The 16,274-nt window shown below is 35.4% G+C and overlaps 1 protein-coding gene across 3 annotated transcripts in view; it reads right to left on the minus strand.

Moving 5' to 3' along the window:
* LOC129755350 (tetratricopeptide repeat protein 39C-like) overlaps positions 1–8,842 on the minus strand; it is a 197,471-nt gene extending 188,629 nt beyond the window's left edge. For all 3 annotated transcript variants that reach the window (XR_008739240.1, XR_008739239.1, XM_055751793.1), the window contains exon 1: positions 7,823–8,842. The gene's annotated coding sequence lies outside the window, so the exon portion shown is untranslated. The remainder of the gene's footprint in view (positions 1–7,822) is intronic.
* Positions 8,843–16,274: the final 7,432 nt, after the last annotated feature.

Consider the following 16,274-nt stretch of genomic DNA (forward strand, 5'->3'; position numbering starts at 1 on the left):
AGCTTTTCCCTTTTTTTAGATACGATACATATGTACACCCAAAATAATCCGCACGTCGTGGCTACGTGAAAAACTACATAATTTTTATCCAATTGATTTTTACGTAAATTGTACGAAAAAAATAAGTAAACGCTCCCCTAATAGGAATTTTTGCTTGGTGTATATCGCGTACAACTTACGTGAATTTCAAGTGAGTTCAACGCAATGTGATGATGGAAGCTACGTGAAATGCGTTTAGTATTGAAATGATGTTTGAATCTTTTCTATTAATATTTTCTCTTCTCTACTTTCGGTAATAAAAAATAAAAAATAAATTTAATTTTATCGTAAACATAATTTATTTAAACTACCGTCACTGTTCATACACGAAAACTATATTAAATTGTCATTAGAAAACTCAACTTCGGGACCTCTTGCCATTTTGAATCCTGTGGAAACGGAAATTTTTTTAAATAAAACTGAAACTACCTAATTGATGAATAATTTACTTTGTGCGCCATTCCATTGCCACTTGAAATATACCTCGTCTCCTCGATGCCGACGGCTCCTTCTCACGGTCCTTCCTTTTCTACTCGGCGGAGCTTCCAGAAGCTTTCTCCGAAGCTGGAAACAAACACAAATCTCAGCTTAGAATGAATTAATTTCCGACGGGGAAATCAATATACACTTACCTCCACGCTGACGACGCTCGGATTTGCATTGCATTGCTCGGCCCCGCAGGATGACAAGTGTGGTCTTCCGACGACAGCAAAAAAAAACAAGTAAGCTGACTGACAAGAAGTCCCTTTTCGAATAAGAATTTGATACCATTATCATCCACTTGAAATTTACGTGAAATTCAAGTGTAAGTTATGTGAAAGTTAAGTAGCTTTTATCAGGGCATACTTGATACTCTGTGGTTACACTAAATTCACGTAGAATCGATAGGATGCGACAAAATCTTAATTTACGTGAAAAATCCCGTAGAAAAAATTTCAAAATTATTTTGGGTGTACTTATCTAATTTTAATTACAGGATTGGTTTCCAAGATGAATCACCACTTTTGTATGTTCATTACAACACAAACAAACATCTAAATATTTATACACAACAGCGACAAAGTTCGATCACGCTGCGGCATGAATAAATTAGTCCAATCGAGTTCCACCGGCAGGCAGGTACTTTCTCACGGCTGATTGTTGCACGCGGCATCGTTGAGAAGACGTGGTGAGGCGTTGATATTAGTAGTTAGCTGATTGCATCCGGTGTCGGTTAAATGCGTGGGAGTGTTTTCGCTCGCGTTCTCGGTTCATTTGTTATTTATCCTCGGCATCCGGTCGGTAATTTTGTTCCAGCTCGAAGGTGTAAGGGCTCTTCTGCTGTTGTTGGTCATATTGGTTGTATGAGGACTGCCCCGTGTGTGCAATCAATGAACTAATTCGATTTCACTTTTACTAATTATCCAAAGAAGTCTACAAATTGTATTCGACAAGAACTAAATAGAATTCGCTCTTTTATTCAAATCAAAACCAAAAGTAATATACCTAAGTTTTTTGAGGGTTGAATGAAAAGTCCTACTAAAATTAAAAATTTAAAAAGCTCAGAAGAAGTTTTCGCTTCTAAATCAATAGAGGGAAAATAAAAAAAATCGATTACTTTTCACGAAGCATCGGACAATAGTGGAAACGAGAAAAACAATTAACAACCAACGACTGTCGTTAACGCCCTTAACGCCTGTCAGATGCACCGAGCAGCATTTTAATGAGATCGTTATTTGTAAGAAGTTGGGGACGTTTAGAGAGATTCTTGGTTGGAGAATAAATTGAATATCCGAACTGAAGAATGAACGGGAAGATTTTCCACCGATTGTTTCCAATTATTCTTTCGCTCGTAATTCTTGCCCTCTTGGTCGTTGCTACCACGAGCTTTGTGACATTCTTTTACCGGTATAGGTAGGTATAGATATTACTAACCTACCAAACGTTTCCAGGGGCTGTGGCTTGCCTTGGCCTTCATACAATATCCCCCAGGCAGGGTAGACTGCCGGGCGCACGACCGACGACCGTGTGAACTTCACGGATGAAGAGGGAAAAGAAAAATATAGGACGAGCCTACAAGGTCGAAACGAACGTCAGCTCGGCGAGGTTTCTGTTGGCAGATGTTGGTGAAAGTTTTCAGCGTTTGTCCAGTTGAATGTAGGATTGAAAATTTCTATTTACTCTTGGGTTGACGATAGAAAACTATAGGTACAAAGTACATAGTTCAACTTACAATAACTTTCCGTAAAAGTTTGTTTTGTTCAAAATTAGAATTCTTGCTGATACTTTAAACACGATGGCTAGCAATACCGGAAACACCGGGACGAACTTAGGAATTTCAATGTTTTACCGATAAATCGGCAAAAACGGGATTTTCAGCACATGACTGGAAGAATGATTGGATTATTTGAAGTTTTCGTTTCGAAATTGATTGTATTGTATAAGGAAATAATACAAATAATCTCGTAACATTCGTCAAGGTTCAGTCCTGTGTTTTCCACGATTTAACATACATTCTTAACACATTGCGCACCAAGTACGAGATATATCTCGTTTTTTCGCTTGATGCAAGTGCGCTTCACTGAGAAGCGTAACTCACAAGTGATGCATTTTATAAAGAAACTTTATTCTGCATAATTGTGTACATACAACACTTTCGATAACTCAAGTAGAATTTGATCCAGTCGTATTAGAGATTGAGAATGCTAAATTTTTGGTGTTTTGTTTTATTTTGTGAGACGGAATACTATGAAAATAAAATAAATAATTTATTTCAGATTTACTTGATATATCCAGGCTTACCCATAAATCTGTTCACCGTTTTTTACAAAAAATATGTGAGAACGCATAGGACCGTTGCGGAAATTTATACACAGTTATTTATTGAAGACTTTTGGTGTTCAATTTCGGATGATCAAGCAACAAAAAAGGGTCATTCTCATGAACCATCCACCGTTTTCGCAACATTTTTGCGGAAATGAAATGGGTAAATGTGTGAATTGAAGAACCGAAAGATACCTTACGTCGTTTACGGGGGTGGGTTTTGAACTTTTTTATAAGAATACTCTTACTGAAAAATTATTTTTTTACTGCAGTAGAAGAAATATTGAGATTTTATGTTTAAATCGTCTTATTTTGTCACATTTTTATAAATGAATGTTTGTCTGTCTGTCTGTTTCCTATAGACTCAGAAAATACTGGACTAATCAATGTGAAATTTGGCATCTGAGGGTTTTTGGACCCGGAGATGGTTTCTATAATAGTTTCAGAGCCCACCGACTTGGTAGAAGGGGGGCTCCCATACAAAAATAACATAATATTTGACACAATCTGATTAATTTACAGGTGATTTTCATCAAATTTTCTACACGAACAAATTTAAACTCAATCAAATGATTCGTTATGTTGGCTGACAGGTTTCGTTATATTTGGATGAGTTATTAATAAATAAATTCATTGGAAAGGGAGGAGGGGTAAAATGTTACAGAACTCTAACGATTTTCGAACGAATATGATCAAATTTGACACAAAATGAAGCTTTCGATTTCATTAAATTATTCGAAGTATTGTTTTATCGTTTTATTCAAGGGAGGCTCCTAAAACTTGGAGAATTTTGTTGAATTTTTAAGCTCAGGACCCATAAAAAGTGTGTTAAAATCAGGTCTGCTGATACCCCTTTTTTGATTGAAAATTTAATGTTATTAAATTTTAAACTTTCATTCAAAAAATGGTAATATTTTAATGGGAAAACTTTAATGATAATCCATGCTAGAAACTTACTATTAAAAATGTGATGATGTACTTTTTCCGATTGTGTTTTAAGTATAGAACTTATTTTTTGCAAAAAAAAAATTGAGTACATACTTAACAATGTCATTCTATCGATGCATTGATAAAAATTGCAAGGTTTAAAATAGATTATTGTCAAGCATCATCTCAAGGAAAATCACACTATTTCATTGAAAAACAGTAAAGCTCTACTAATCGAAAGATTGATTCTCTGAACACTTTGTAGAGAAACAATAGACCGCTGCGAAAAATGACTTTTTTCTCCCATATATTTTTTCGATGCCTTTTGGGTCACTTAGCATCAATTGAAAATTTGATATGGTTTGGTTGATTCCTGAGTTAGCGCAACGCGTTTCAAGTTTGTATGGAAATTTGTATGGAAGGAGAAATTTTTGCACATTAAATCATCCAGAAAGTTCAAATAAGCTTGAAATGAAGTCGGTCTTTCATTTTTGGTTTTGACTATTCTTAAGCTTCATTTTTTGCTGGCATGACAATCAGCTAAGAATTTCTTGATAAAAGTTATAACCATTTCAAAATAAAGAATCTTAATCCATTGAAAAGTATTTTAAAATGGCAGACTTTGCTTGCTAGAGCTGTTAATTATCGCATGAAATGTTTTTGCAAAGGTTACATAAATCAATAAATTCTCTGGAAATGCAAAGCAGTTTTTTGAGATTTTTTATTTACATCCTACGGTTGCACAGCTTTCAAATAAGCAGACAAAAACGCAAAAATTAAAAAAAAAATAATTAAAACAATTTATTTTTGTATAACATCGAATAACTTTTCTGGGGTACAAGTTAGGTTTATGCTTTGTTCACATAAATTGTACTGCAAGAATCAAGGAATATTTTTCATTAAAAGTTGAATTTTTTTTAAACTTGTAGTACATCTCTGGCGATTTTTGAATGAAAAGTTTTGTTTTCCCATACAAATTTCCATACAACATTAAAACTCGTTGCTCTAATTCAGGACTGAATGGATCGCTTCCAAATTTGTAATTGCTATTTCTGGCAGCAAAAACAACCTTAAAGATTATGGGAGGTGTAAAAATCTGATAATTTAAAATTTCCATATAAAGATTATAGCGGTCTTGGGAAACATATTTTAAAATTTCTGATGAGTTTTGAAAATTCATATGAATTTTAATGCTAGAATAAGTCAACTAGTTGAAAGGCAGTTGAAAATTAAAAGTATAAAGAGTCCTGAATTAGAGGACGAATTACCAAGCTGGTTAAAATCTTCTATAAATAAACAATATAGAATAGAACAGAGTCCTAATTTAGCGAAAGTTTGAATTACAACTTGTGTATTGCATTATAGGGCACGATAGGAGAAACAATCAGAAGCTCAGGAGCATAGGATTTTCTCGGCCACATCACTTACCAAAGTGATCTCCATACCACATATCCTTTACCCCCAAAAACCAGCGTGAGATTTGTGGAGGAATGGCGTACAGCCGGTCTCTGCAAAACAAATCATCACATGTGCTGCACTTCCTTTCCCTCTATCGACTACACGGACTTGGCCGGCACCGTTACTGGTTCATTTTAAAGTAGGAGAATCTCAAAACTGGACAGTGAGATTACATTGCTTGTTCCCAGCAATCTTTCAGTTGGTTCTTTGTGCAATGTTGATTATCACGAACCAATAACGGAGTGCAACCATTATACCATTGCACAGTGCTGCAGAACATCAATCTAGCTGAACGAAATTAATAGCGCCCAGGGATGAAGAGATAGACATTTGATGTTTTCAGCAACATTGTTCAGTTTTACATGGAGCATATTCTAGTATGAAAATTTTTGCCACCGATAGCGAAATAAAAATGCTCACTTTATTGTTTTTCAAATAAGGGCTTTGATGTCTTCGACAAAGTTGTTTATCTGATCAAAATACATAAGTTTTTTGAATATGTCAAAGTCCTATCACATCACCCTCAGGAATTACAGTCAAAGTAAAAAAAATTCTTGAAAAAAAAGTGTTTGAACCTGACAGGTTGTAGGTTGGCTAAAAAATGGTTCGCTGTGTTTGAAACAAAGTTGTAACAAGCAACGATCCACAATTGTCTCATATATTATGATGGGTTTGGAAGTTGCTGAAACTCTATAGAAAGCATTAAGTGTATTTTATTGGCAATTTTGGAAGGCTCGTCCATTGGGTGATCGAAGCAACCCATAGGACTGTCAAGACGTGAGAAGTTTTGCTCTTCCAAAAACTGTTGAAGTTTTCAAACAAATTTAAATTTTTTGAAATTTCGGTTAAGTCGGTTTGGTGCAACGGGGAATGTAGCCGGATTTTCTGTGATTTGGTAGATTGTGTTGCTCAGGTTCCCGATTCCCTGATCTATTGCCAAGCTTGAAATCAGGCGTCTTGGACCTCCGGACTAAAAGCTGCACTAAAGATGAAGGAAGTTTGAATGCAGGGATTTAACAGTTCTTGGACCGGGACTTACAGCTAAGTACTATTTTTAATCAATACATTGTCACCACTAACGGAACGCCCGTAAATAGATTTTTGTATCAAAGGTTTTTTTTGTGCAGCACTTGGGCAGTGGAAAAGAGAGACTTTACTACTTACTTGGTGGTAGAAACTGGAATACTTTATTTCAATACATTCTGTCCTATTTATACTAAAACCATATCTATGGTAACATTTCCTAATAGTTTATTTCTAATAACAGCAGCAGGTGTGTGTTGCTATTCATCTCATCGATTGCTTCGATGAGACGAATCTCAACAGCTTTCGTAAATCGTTTATTTTTAGAGGATGTTAAATCGCTGTTAAAAATTTGTACATGAAAATCTACTGAGAAATGGTTTGTTTATGATTTACGATCAAAAGCTTAATAACTTTCATGTTTCTTCGACCAAAAAAAAAACAAAATGTGGTTCACAAATTTCAATAAGGCCGGAACGAGTTTCAATTTCTTCTTTTGTCACCCTCCTCCCCTCCCCCTTTGATGTTTTAACTCCAAGTGACAAAAAAAGGATTTCAAATTCGTTCCTGCCTTAATTGTATTCGATAAGGACATTTTTATTTGAAAATACCGCATTTATAATCTAACGTTTCTTTTTGAAATGTACTATCGAATTTATTGAGAAGTTAACGTGCTTCAATAAGACTCATTATATTATTGTATTGAAAGTGCAGAAGATGAATTACGATGGTAGTCTTGAATGGGAAAAACTAAAGAGACTACATACAAGAGGCGCTGTCTGATCCCTTTCAAAATAATAAGCTTGCAACACTTCTGTAGGATTGCCTTTAAGACTGCTTAGTTTTGCTCGATTGGAAGGACACTGACAGAAAATCAAAAATTCCAATCGTGACATTTCGTCTCTTTGTTTACTAAAGGCTTGTTAGGAAAAACTAGAAAAATTGCAGAGTGCGATATCTTTTCATAATTCTAAATTTACTACTAGCTTACAACTATAAGTAACAAAACTTCTTAGTTTATCTGTTGAGGTTTGATAAAAAAATTTATACATCAACGTCTTCTATTTGTTTGAAAAACCTAGAACTACTAGTTAAAAAAGGGTCTGCATTAATCATCAATCTTTGGAATACATCTTGTATGTTTGCCAGAAGATTAAATTTTCTTGCATAATGTTCACGATAATTATCAACACATTTGTTTTTGCGCTCTTGGACCTCTTCTGTCAACATTTCAGCATTTTTATCTCGCTATCGGTAGACCCCTCGGCAAAAATTTTCATACTAGAATATGCTCCATGTAAAACTGAACAATATTGCTGAAGACATCAAATGTCTATCTCTTCATTCCTGGGCACTATTAATTTCGTTCAGCTATGGTGTTTGGCACCATTGTGCATTGGCCAGGAGAGGCCGCAGGTGGACCGTAGTTGATAGCAAGCTCAAGCTCAAGCTCATAAAATACTCTTACTGCAATAGTATTTTATAAATTCAGTAGAAGATTTTATTTAAACATCGTCTTATTTTGTCAAAAGATAAATGATTATCTAGTGTATTCATAAAAAGTTTTACTTACAAGAGACAGATTTCTCGTAACTCTTCCGCATTCGGTTCTTTTGTAGATGAATGACAAGATGTGTTAGACTTTGATACACTATCCAGTTAATTCAGCATCATAAGATATTCATCAAAAATCAAGGGTTTTCAATTAATTAAGAGCTTTTTGTTTCAACATGATCAGTCAAAACAATCAAAACCTTTTTTTCACTTAACAATAACGAAATAATCCCAAAACAGCACAAATCATATTCGTGTTTCCAAAATGCCTTCCTTGGAGAACAACTTTTTCCCACACCCAAACACTCAATTAGTAGGCAGCTAAGCCTTTTCCCGACTTAAGAAGCACTATTAAGAACTTTTCTTCCGGTCCGTAGAACATTCCCATTCAAGGCATCAGTCCCATTAAATTCCCAGCTATTTGGAACCGCACCCGGTAGGACGTCATAAGAAGAGCAGTCTCACCACAATAATGGCGAAAAACTGCTTCCGGCTCCGTCTCATCATCATCATCACTTGACTCGACGCTTGGTACAATGTAAGAAGCTATACGGAAGTTGTTTGTTTCCGAAAATGTCCAAACAAACGCAAACACCACTCGGCATGTAGTCCACCACGTCCACGTATGGCCAATTAATTACATTAGCACTCAACGACTCGACTGGTCGCTATCAATATTGAGTCGCCGTATCGTCGTATCCCAGCGGATACGACCTCTTCTGCTGTCTTTATTGTGCTCTCGAATTGATTTCTCCCCGGGGGGTCCCAAGCTAAAAGGACTTCAAAATCGTCGCACTGCACCACACCACAATGTGATTCCGCGTCGACCCAGCTTAACAATGGAACAATATCGCACCGCACCTCACACAAGTTCCGAAACAAAACTACCCGGAGAAGGGAAAAACAACCAATTGCCCCTAATTGTTCGACAAAAGGCGTAGACTATGAATAGTTTTTAACACGGTTTTTGTCACGTCACTACTTAAAAAAAATACCCTCGGATTAGAGCAACACCAAACAAGGGGCCATCCGTCATCGAGGACGCTCGGACCAGCAGTGAGAGCCAAGGACAGTCGGCGACGAGCATATAAATAAAGGCGAAATATCCCCGAAACCCGAAACCCGAGTCGAACGAGCGCTCGTTTCGTCCGCCGGAAGCAGAGAGAGAGTCCTGAACAACACGGAGACGAACGTGCTCTCCATGCAAATGTTCCTTTTGTTTTGGTCCCGATATTCGCCCGGGATTCATGGTTCTTCCTTGTTGATGATTTCCTCCATTGATGGGGTTTCATGGAGGCGCACGGTCCCTCCTTCGCATAAGAACAAATGCTATACGGAGTAGTGGCTCCAGAGAGTGAGGACAGGCTCTTTTTCACCAAATTTGTATCCAACCGTATTTGAGCAAGGTGCAACGTTTTCAAACACACGGCAGTGCATAAAAGCATTAAAAAAAAGCTAGAAAACAATAGTTTTAGAGTTTCTCACTGGAACAATAATGTTCTTCTAATGTAATGAGGACCTTCTCTAGTAACAATTCTATAGACCAAAACGCACAACCTATGTGTATAAAAATTATACAATGAGCAACCAATCAGCACTTTTTAAGGTGAGAAACACTTACTTATCTACGAAAACAGCCTGTTCTCGACCCTGAAGGTATGATTTAATCATTTTAAAGCTTAGTTCTTTTAGAAATGGGACACTTTCTTTTGCTCATAGCTCGTTTACTAGTAATCGGACATTCAAAATTTTGACAGCATTTTGTTGCCTGTAAAATGTACTATCCGACCTATTTTTTTCAAAATTTAAAATTTACGCGTTTTTGAGAAATTTACGATGCAAGAGAAAAAGGAAAATATAATTTTGCACAGTTTCATTCAAAATCCATCATTATCAAATTGATAGCCTACAAAACCGTTGATTATTCAAAGAAATACTGAGTGTGAGTGGTGGAAAAGTATGGAAATACTGTCAAAAATGTCCACAAAGTTGAAATCAACCATTTGAGTGAAGCATATGATCGGCAACTTCGGCTAAGGGTCATCAGGGAAGTCAAGTCTCATACCAGCATTTTTAATTTTGAATAAGCGGAAAACTAAGTGCAGGTCGCTGAGATATCCAAAAAAAAATTTCTCCGATAAGCTGAATGTGTTGCCATGTTATGAGTCATTCAAACCTAACCTCAAACAAAAATTTTTTGCTAGATCCACAGCTCGTAAGCTGTATATCTGGTTCCCAGGATATGGGACAGATGATTTCTGATGAACGACAAAACTTATGAAAAACCCTTTTTAAACAAATTCCAGCGTTTGAATCCTATACCACGTCTGCTCGTTGCAAGGTCCCGAGTATATTGAAGTATGTTTTTGCTGGTTATTTTGTATAAAATATAATGATTTGCCAGAATTCTGCTCCTGTGGAAAAAAACAACAATTTTCAAAACGAAAACTATGATTTTCACTCTTTTCAAAAGCCTTAAAAGAGTAATCTTTTATGTACCCTTCGCAACCTACGATCTATACTAACCAATTATACATTAAGTTCAATCTGCTCATGGTTTTACTTCGTTATTGCCAGATTTTGCCAGCAGAAATTCCATTAAAAACGCTCAAAAAGTGGCTCAAAAATAATCAAATTTGTTAATTTCGAAACAGCTGTATCCACTAAAGTGGCCTCAGTTTCTTTTGAAAGAGAAGTATTGGTCCGAAAAGTATCAGAAATTGAAAGAGGGGGATGTAGCCACCTAAAATACAGATTTGACGAAGTATTAATTTGAAAATCTAATCATTATCATGACTGAAAAAAGTGTGCGCTGGCCGAAGGGAGGTACCAAGAATTAAATAGAATTTATTCTTACAAAAAAACGATAAATATTTTTTTTCAAATTTTTTTCATGAATTATTATAAGATTACCTTCATTTCCTTCATAGAAAGTATTTAGATCAAACGAAAGGTTTTTGAGATAGACGCATTCGTAACTGTCCCATTTCTAAAAGAACTAAGCTTTAGCTGCGGGTTCAGGTAAATAAAATTTAGAAATTAATTTTTCGATGAGCTTCTTGTGGGACACCCTGTCAAACGCTTTAGCCAAATCTATTATTAAAAAAATTGCTAACCAATTTTTTATCAAGAGAAACGGTATGAAATTATGCAATTTAATCAAGGTTTCTGGTTCTGGTTTCTGTACTATGATCCGCTCTAAATCAAGGTTGATTAATGTAAGGCTAAAAAAAAAATACATGAAACAAAAATTTTGTAAAAAAATATCAAATATGACAAAAAACTTAGCTATAAAAAAAATTCAGTAATGACAAGAATATTGGAAACTAAAAGATTGACAAAAATGATAAAAATGACAAAAATGACAAAAACAACGAATAAGAACGAAAATGACAAAGATCATTTAAAAAAAAATACAAAAATTACAAAATGGACAAAAACTAGAGAAATGACAAAAATTACAAAAATTGCAAAAAATACAGAAATTACTGTGGCATCCTAGAATATGCCTCTGCTCTCACGCTTAAAAGAAGTACGTACACAGCAATTTTTGTTTGCTGGAACCCAAAAATTTTTTTTGGTCCCGCTGACTTTCCAGCAATTTGAATTGCTGGAAAAATCAGCAAACATTAATGCTGGATTCCAGCAATTCAAATTGCTGGAAATGGCCTACACACCAAACTTTCAAGGCCGGAAATTAGCAAAATTTTGCTCAAATTTGACCAGCTAAAATCTTAGCAATCAATTTAGCAATTTTTTCGAACTATAATTTTAGCAAATGAGAGAAAAATTTAGCCGCCGCAATTTTTGCTCGCTTTTCTAGCAAAAACTGGAGAAAAAGATCGCCCGGACCTGAAATTTCCAAATTTATGGTTTTTTTTCTAGTGATTTAGGGGGAATGTTTGATTAATTATTAAATACAATACTCAAATTTCATTCACTTTTAATTTATTTTTCACATTTTTCTTAAAAATTTTGACACTTTGTAGAACAGAAGTTCCGATCTTGGGGACCCACCTTCCGGCGAGCGGAATGCAATGCCATTCTTACCGACGAATGCACTAAGTTGTGTGTCAGATGGAGCTCGTTAAGTTTTCAGTCTCGGCCATTTCCAGATTGTTGAGGATTTCTTTTTGAAGTTGTAACCTGGTAGAAAAATAATAAACAATTTTGAAATTGAAAAGTTGGAAAATCTGTATAACTTATAATTGACCTTACCTGTACGCTTCCGGCGTCGATTAGGCTAGTATATCGTAGTTGACTTAGCCATCTTTAGAACTACCAGAATCGAACTTTCGGAACCGCGCTCAATCGTGTCAGTTTGTTTTTTCCTCCCAACACGCGGCGGCTGCTATCTGTACACAAAGCAGCTAAAAAACTTTCGTTTTACTAAAATCAAGCAAGATAATCTTTAAAATTACTAAAATCAAGTAAATTTAGCTTTTTGCTAACTCGACGGTAAAAAAAAAAATTTTTGCTAACGGAAAGTAACAGTGAAATTTTGCTAAGTGGAGCCCCGAAAGTTTTGTGTGTATGTTGAGAAATAAATAACAATTATTTTCTTCCATTTTCGAATTATTTAGGTATTTATTTCCAGAACTATATTTTTTAATATACCAACACCAGCTCTGGGTTGGTAACTTTGTGCCAAAATGTTGATCATCCACCACCTGAAATAGAGTTTTTATTAGTATCTTTCATGAAATATCTACCTATCCAATAAAAACTCACCCTTGACTTGATGTCCGGTTGCTAGAATAGGGAAAAAAAGAATAATATTGTATTAATCTCAATTTGACAACTTGATTGCTGCCAACTAGATCAATTGCTGGAAAGTCTAGCAATTTGAAAACCGATTGCTAGGTTTTCAGCAAAAATAACAAGAGCACACCGAATGCTGAAAAATCCAGCAATCAGAAAATCGATTGCAGGTTTACAGCAAAAAATTTAAATTGCTGAACGTTTCCAGCAATTTTTTTTGCTGGAAATCGAGGCAAAAATTTACTGTGAAGCGATGGTGAGCAATCGCTAGCACAACTGACCTGTATTGTATCTAGGTAGTCATCAGGTCAGTTGTTCGGCAGGCTGGAATTTGGACCTCAATAGTTTCTGGAACCGGGACTCCACAACGACAATACAGTGCATCTCTGATTTTGTCATGCACCGATTATATCTGCACCCGATTTGGTCACTATATTTGATTTAATGTAAAAATACTCAGATTTAAAGCTTCTCCTTTTTTGGGATGATTATTATGGATGGGATGATTTTTATACAACATGATTACGTCAATAGCAATAGTGAAGATGACTTATGAATAACATAAAGAAAATATGTCCGATTTTAAACAAGAGATTTTTACTCAAATTATCATTACGTATCACGATCAAATAATAAATATTACGATACAACAAATCAATGATATGATCAAAAAGCTTGATGAGGATCCTCGGAATCAAACACTCAGAAAAATACTATTATGTATGCCATAAGATTCTCTTATGAAGTGGCGCCATAAGAAAAATTAATGAAATTCATAAGATTGTCTTATGACGCGAATGAATTCTGAAGATGAACGCCTACTTCATTGAGAGGTTGTTGCTTTTCATAAGAGATTCTTATGGAAACAGTAAATCACTTTCTAATAAGAAAAATTCTCGATATTTCATGCTGAAAACATTCACTTTATTGTTTGCCAAATTTGTTTAAAATTAAATCCTTCATGGTCATAGCTCCATCAAAGTTTTTTTTTGCCGCATCTTAATCTTCGACCTTTCGTTTTTTGCCGATCAGCTTGCTGAAAAGTAAACAAATAATGTATTTTGGTTTACTAATATATTCAACGTTCACACCAAAAACATCAAATCGAACTTACCATTCCGGAGATAACAATAACATTTAACATTGAAGGAAAACTATAATAATTATGAACTGGCGATTGCTTCGTACTGTTAGATGATGAAAAAAAACTGATGCTACACTCAGAGGAAATCTTATTTTAAATTTCATAAGATACATCTTATGAACCACTTTTTTGCGTCCAAACTAATTTTTCATAAGAGTCTTATGAAATTCTTTCAATTTTCATACGATGTTCTTATGAAAAATAGAAGAAACGGCATTGTGAAAAAATGATGAACACATTCATTCATATATGAATGAATGTGTTCATCATTTTTTCACAATGCCGTTTCTTCTATTTCTCATAAGAACATCGTATGAAAATTGAAAGAATTTCATAAGTCTCTTATGAAAAATTAGTTTGGACGCAAAAAAGTGGTTCATAAGATGTATCTTATGAAATTTTAATAAGATTTCCTCTGAGTGAAGGGTTATTGATGTGTAAAAGCTTATTTCGAAAAAAACACTCTTTCAAGTGGTTGTGTTATTCCCATTTCCATATATAATTTTCGAAAATTTATGTTTTTCTTTCGAACGTAAAAGTATGAAAGTAAGAATCTAATAATCTGAATAAAAATTACCCAAATAAAATTAGAAAAATGAAAAATCAGATGACATTATAAACCTAAAATCGACCATTTTTGCTTTTTTTTTTGCTCTGAGGGCCTCAATTGAGCTTTCTTCAAAGCAAGTTCCGATTCGATGACGTCATTTATCGAGAAATTTAAAGAAGCATCAGACCAATCAACTTTTTTGCCCAACATCCGTACAGCTTCATTCGAAATAAGCAGAAGTGGTGTTCCTTCAGTTGTCAGTTTTTTTTTTGTTGAAAGTTGTTTGGAACAATACATTTGTTAATTTTATTTTAATACCTTGTGTTTATTTTATTAAGTTATCGGTATTTAACCACTGGGGATCATTCATTTTTCTTGATAATACCGGTCGAAGAAAGTGTTTTAAGAAAGATTGCAACAAAATTTTATGATTTTTCTTTGGAAGAATACCCCAACAAACACTTTTTGCTGAATTAACGCTGAAAAAATATCGTGGTTAAATTTTTAATCAGCAATCTGGCTGAAAGAAGGCCTCAAAAATTCACTAATTCACGTGTCTTCAGCCTTTAATCATCTTGATCTGGAGAAGTTATTCAGCAAACGTCATTAAACGTCAATTGACGGATCAACCCAAGAAAAAAGCAAAAAAAAGTGTCTATTCGATGTTTGCCACCCATTTTTTCCCCTCTGTGTTGTTTTTTTTTTTTTTCGTTTCAACTGCCCCGACTTTTAAACCTCCGGCTTGTTGGTCGCATGCCGCAGTACGCAGAACCAATCATGAAGTCTGCGGCGCAATGAAAATTTGTCGATCTTAAGCGACCAACATGCCTCTCAACCGAAGATTTTTTTGAATAAGTGTGAGAGAAATGATCTTTTTTTCAGTTTTGGGCATCAAAAATAAAATTTTTGAGAAAATTTACTCTTTATTTAAAAATTAAAGTAAATGAGAAGTCATAAAAAAAATCGCTCATTGCATAAGGAAAACAAAAATTCCCCTCATTCCAATCAAGCCGCCATCATGCAGGGCAGTTTTACCACAGTTCATAGTCTGTCAAATTCCAATGGTAGCGAATGGTTGAACAAAGCCTGAAAAAGTGTTATGGAAGCAACTCTTCAACTCATCCCATTGGCTGCACTGAGACTTCTTTAAACGCTGAAACAAGGTTATAGTTTGTCTTTATTCAACCATTAAGCTGAAGCAGCAATTACGCTTTAGCTCAGCTTTTGTTCAGCGAATTGCCGTTCTTAAGCAGCCAAAATGTTTATTGTTCATTCGTTTGGCATCACTCGCCGAAGGCGGTCGCGTTTTTTATCGCTGCTCGTGAAAAAAAACTAAATAGTTAAAAAGTGGTTCCAAAGTTTATTTTGGAAGTTAGTGGAAGTGCGACCAGTGCTACCATAAAACCGTGGGTGCAATATTACACCGGCACCGATTGGAAAGGACTATTCCTGTTAACCAGCCGGATACATCCGAGTTAAATCTTCCACAACACCGGGTGGATTTTTTTTTGGAAGCCCGAATAATTCGGACTTTGATTGCCGTTATCGGGGAACCAACTCATCCTGGTGACCACAATTTGTTGACCATCTGCGTCCTGATCAAGGCGGACAGGCAGTACGGACGGAGTTTCATCCGATCGGAAGAAAACCACGTGGCGGTCGGCCATTGTTGACGTTGGAAATTTGGGCCATCGCAGACACTGAAGGAAATCGTCGTTTTTGAATTAAGAAACAAGTTTGTAACTTCTTTTTTTTATCTTTTCCTACTCTATCATTTTCACTTTATTATATTTTGAATTTTCAGTGCTTCGTTCAAATTTTGAAAACGGAAGACACTAGTGTCTCCGTTGATAAAAATGGACGAAGGCGGGGGGTTAAACGCCTCAACCGAGGACGATGAGAATTCCACCTACGAGAATGAAGAGCATTTGGAGGATACAGATGATGCTGGTCCCTCAAATGCGATCCATTCTCAGGTAGGTGATAACTCTTCATCGCCCTCGGTTAAGAGTGGAA

Source organism: Uranotaenia lowii, chromosome 3, assembly GCF_029784155.1.
Source record: "Uranotaenia lowii strain MFRU-FL chromosome 3, ASM2978415v1, whole genome shotgun sequence".
NCBI lineage: Eukaryota > Metazoa > Arthropoda > Insecta > Diptera > Culicidae > Uranotaenia > Uranotaenia lowii.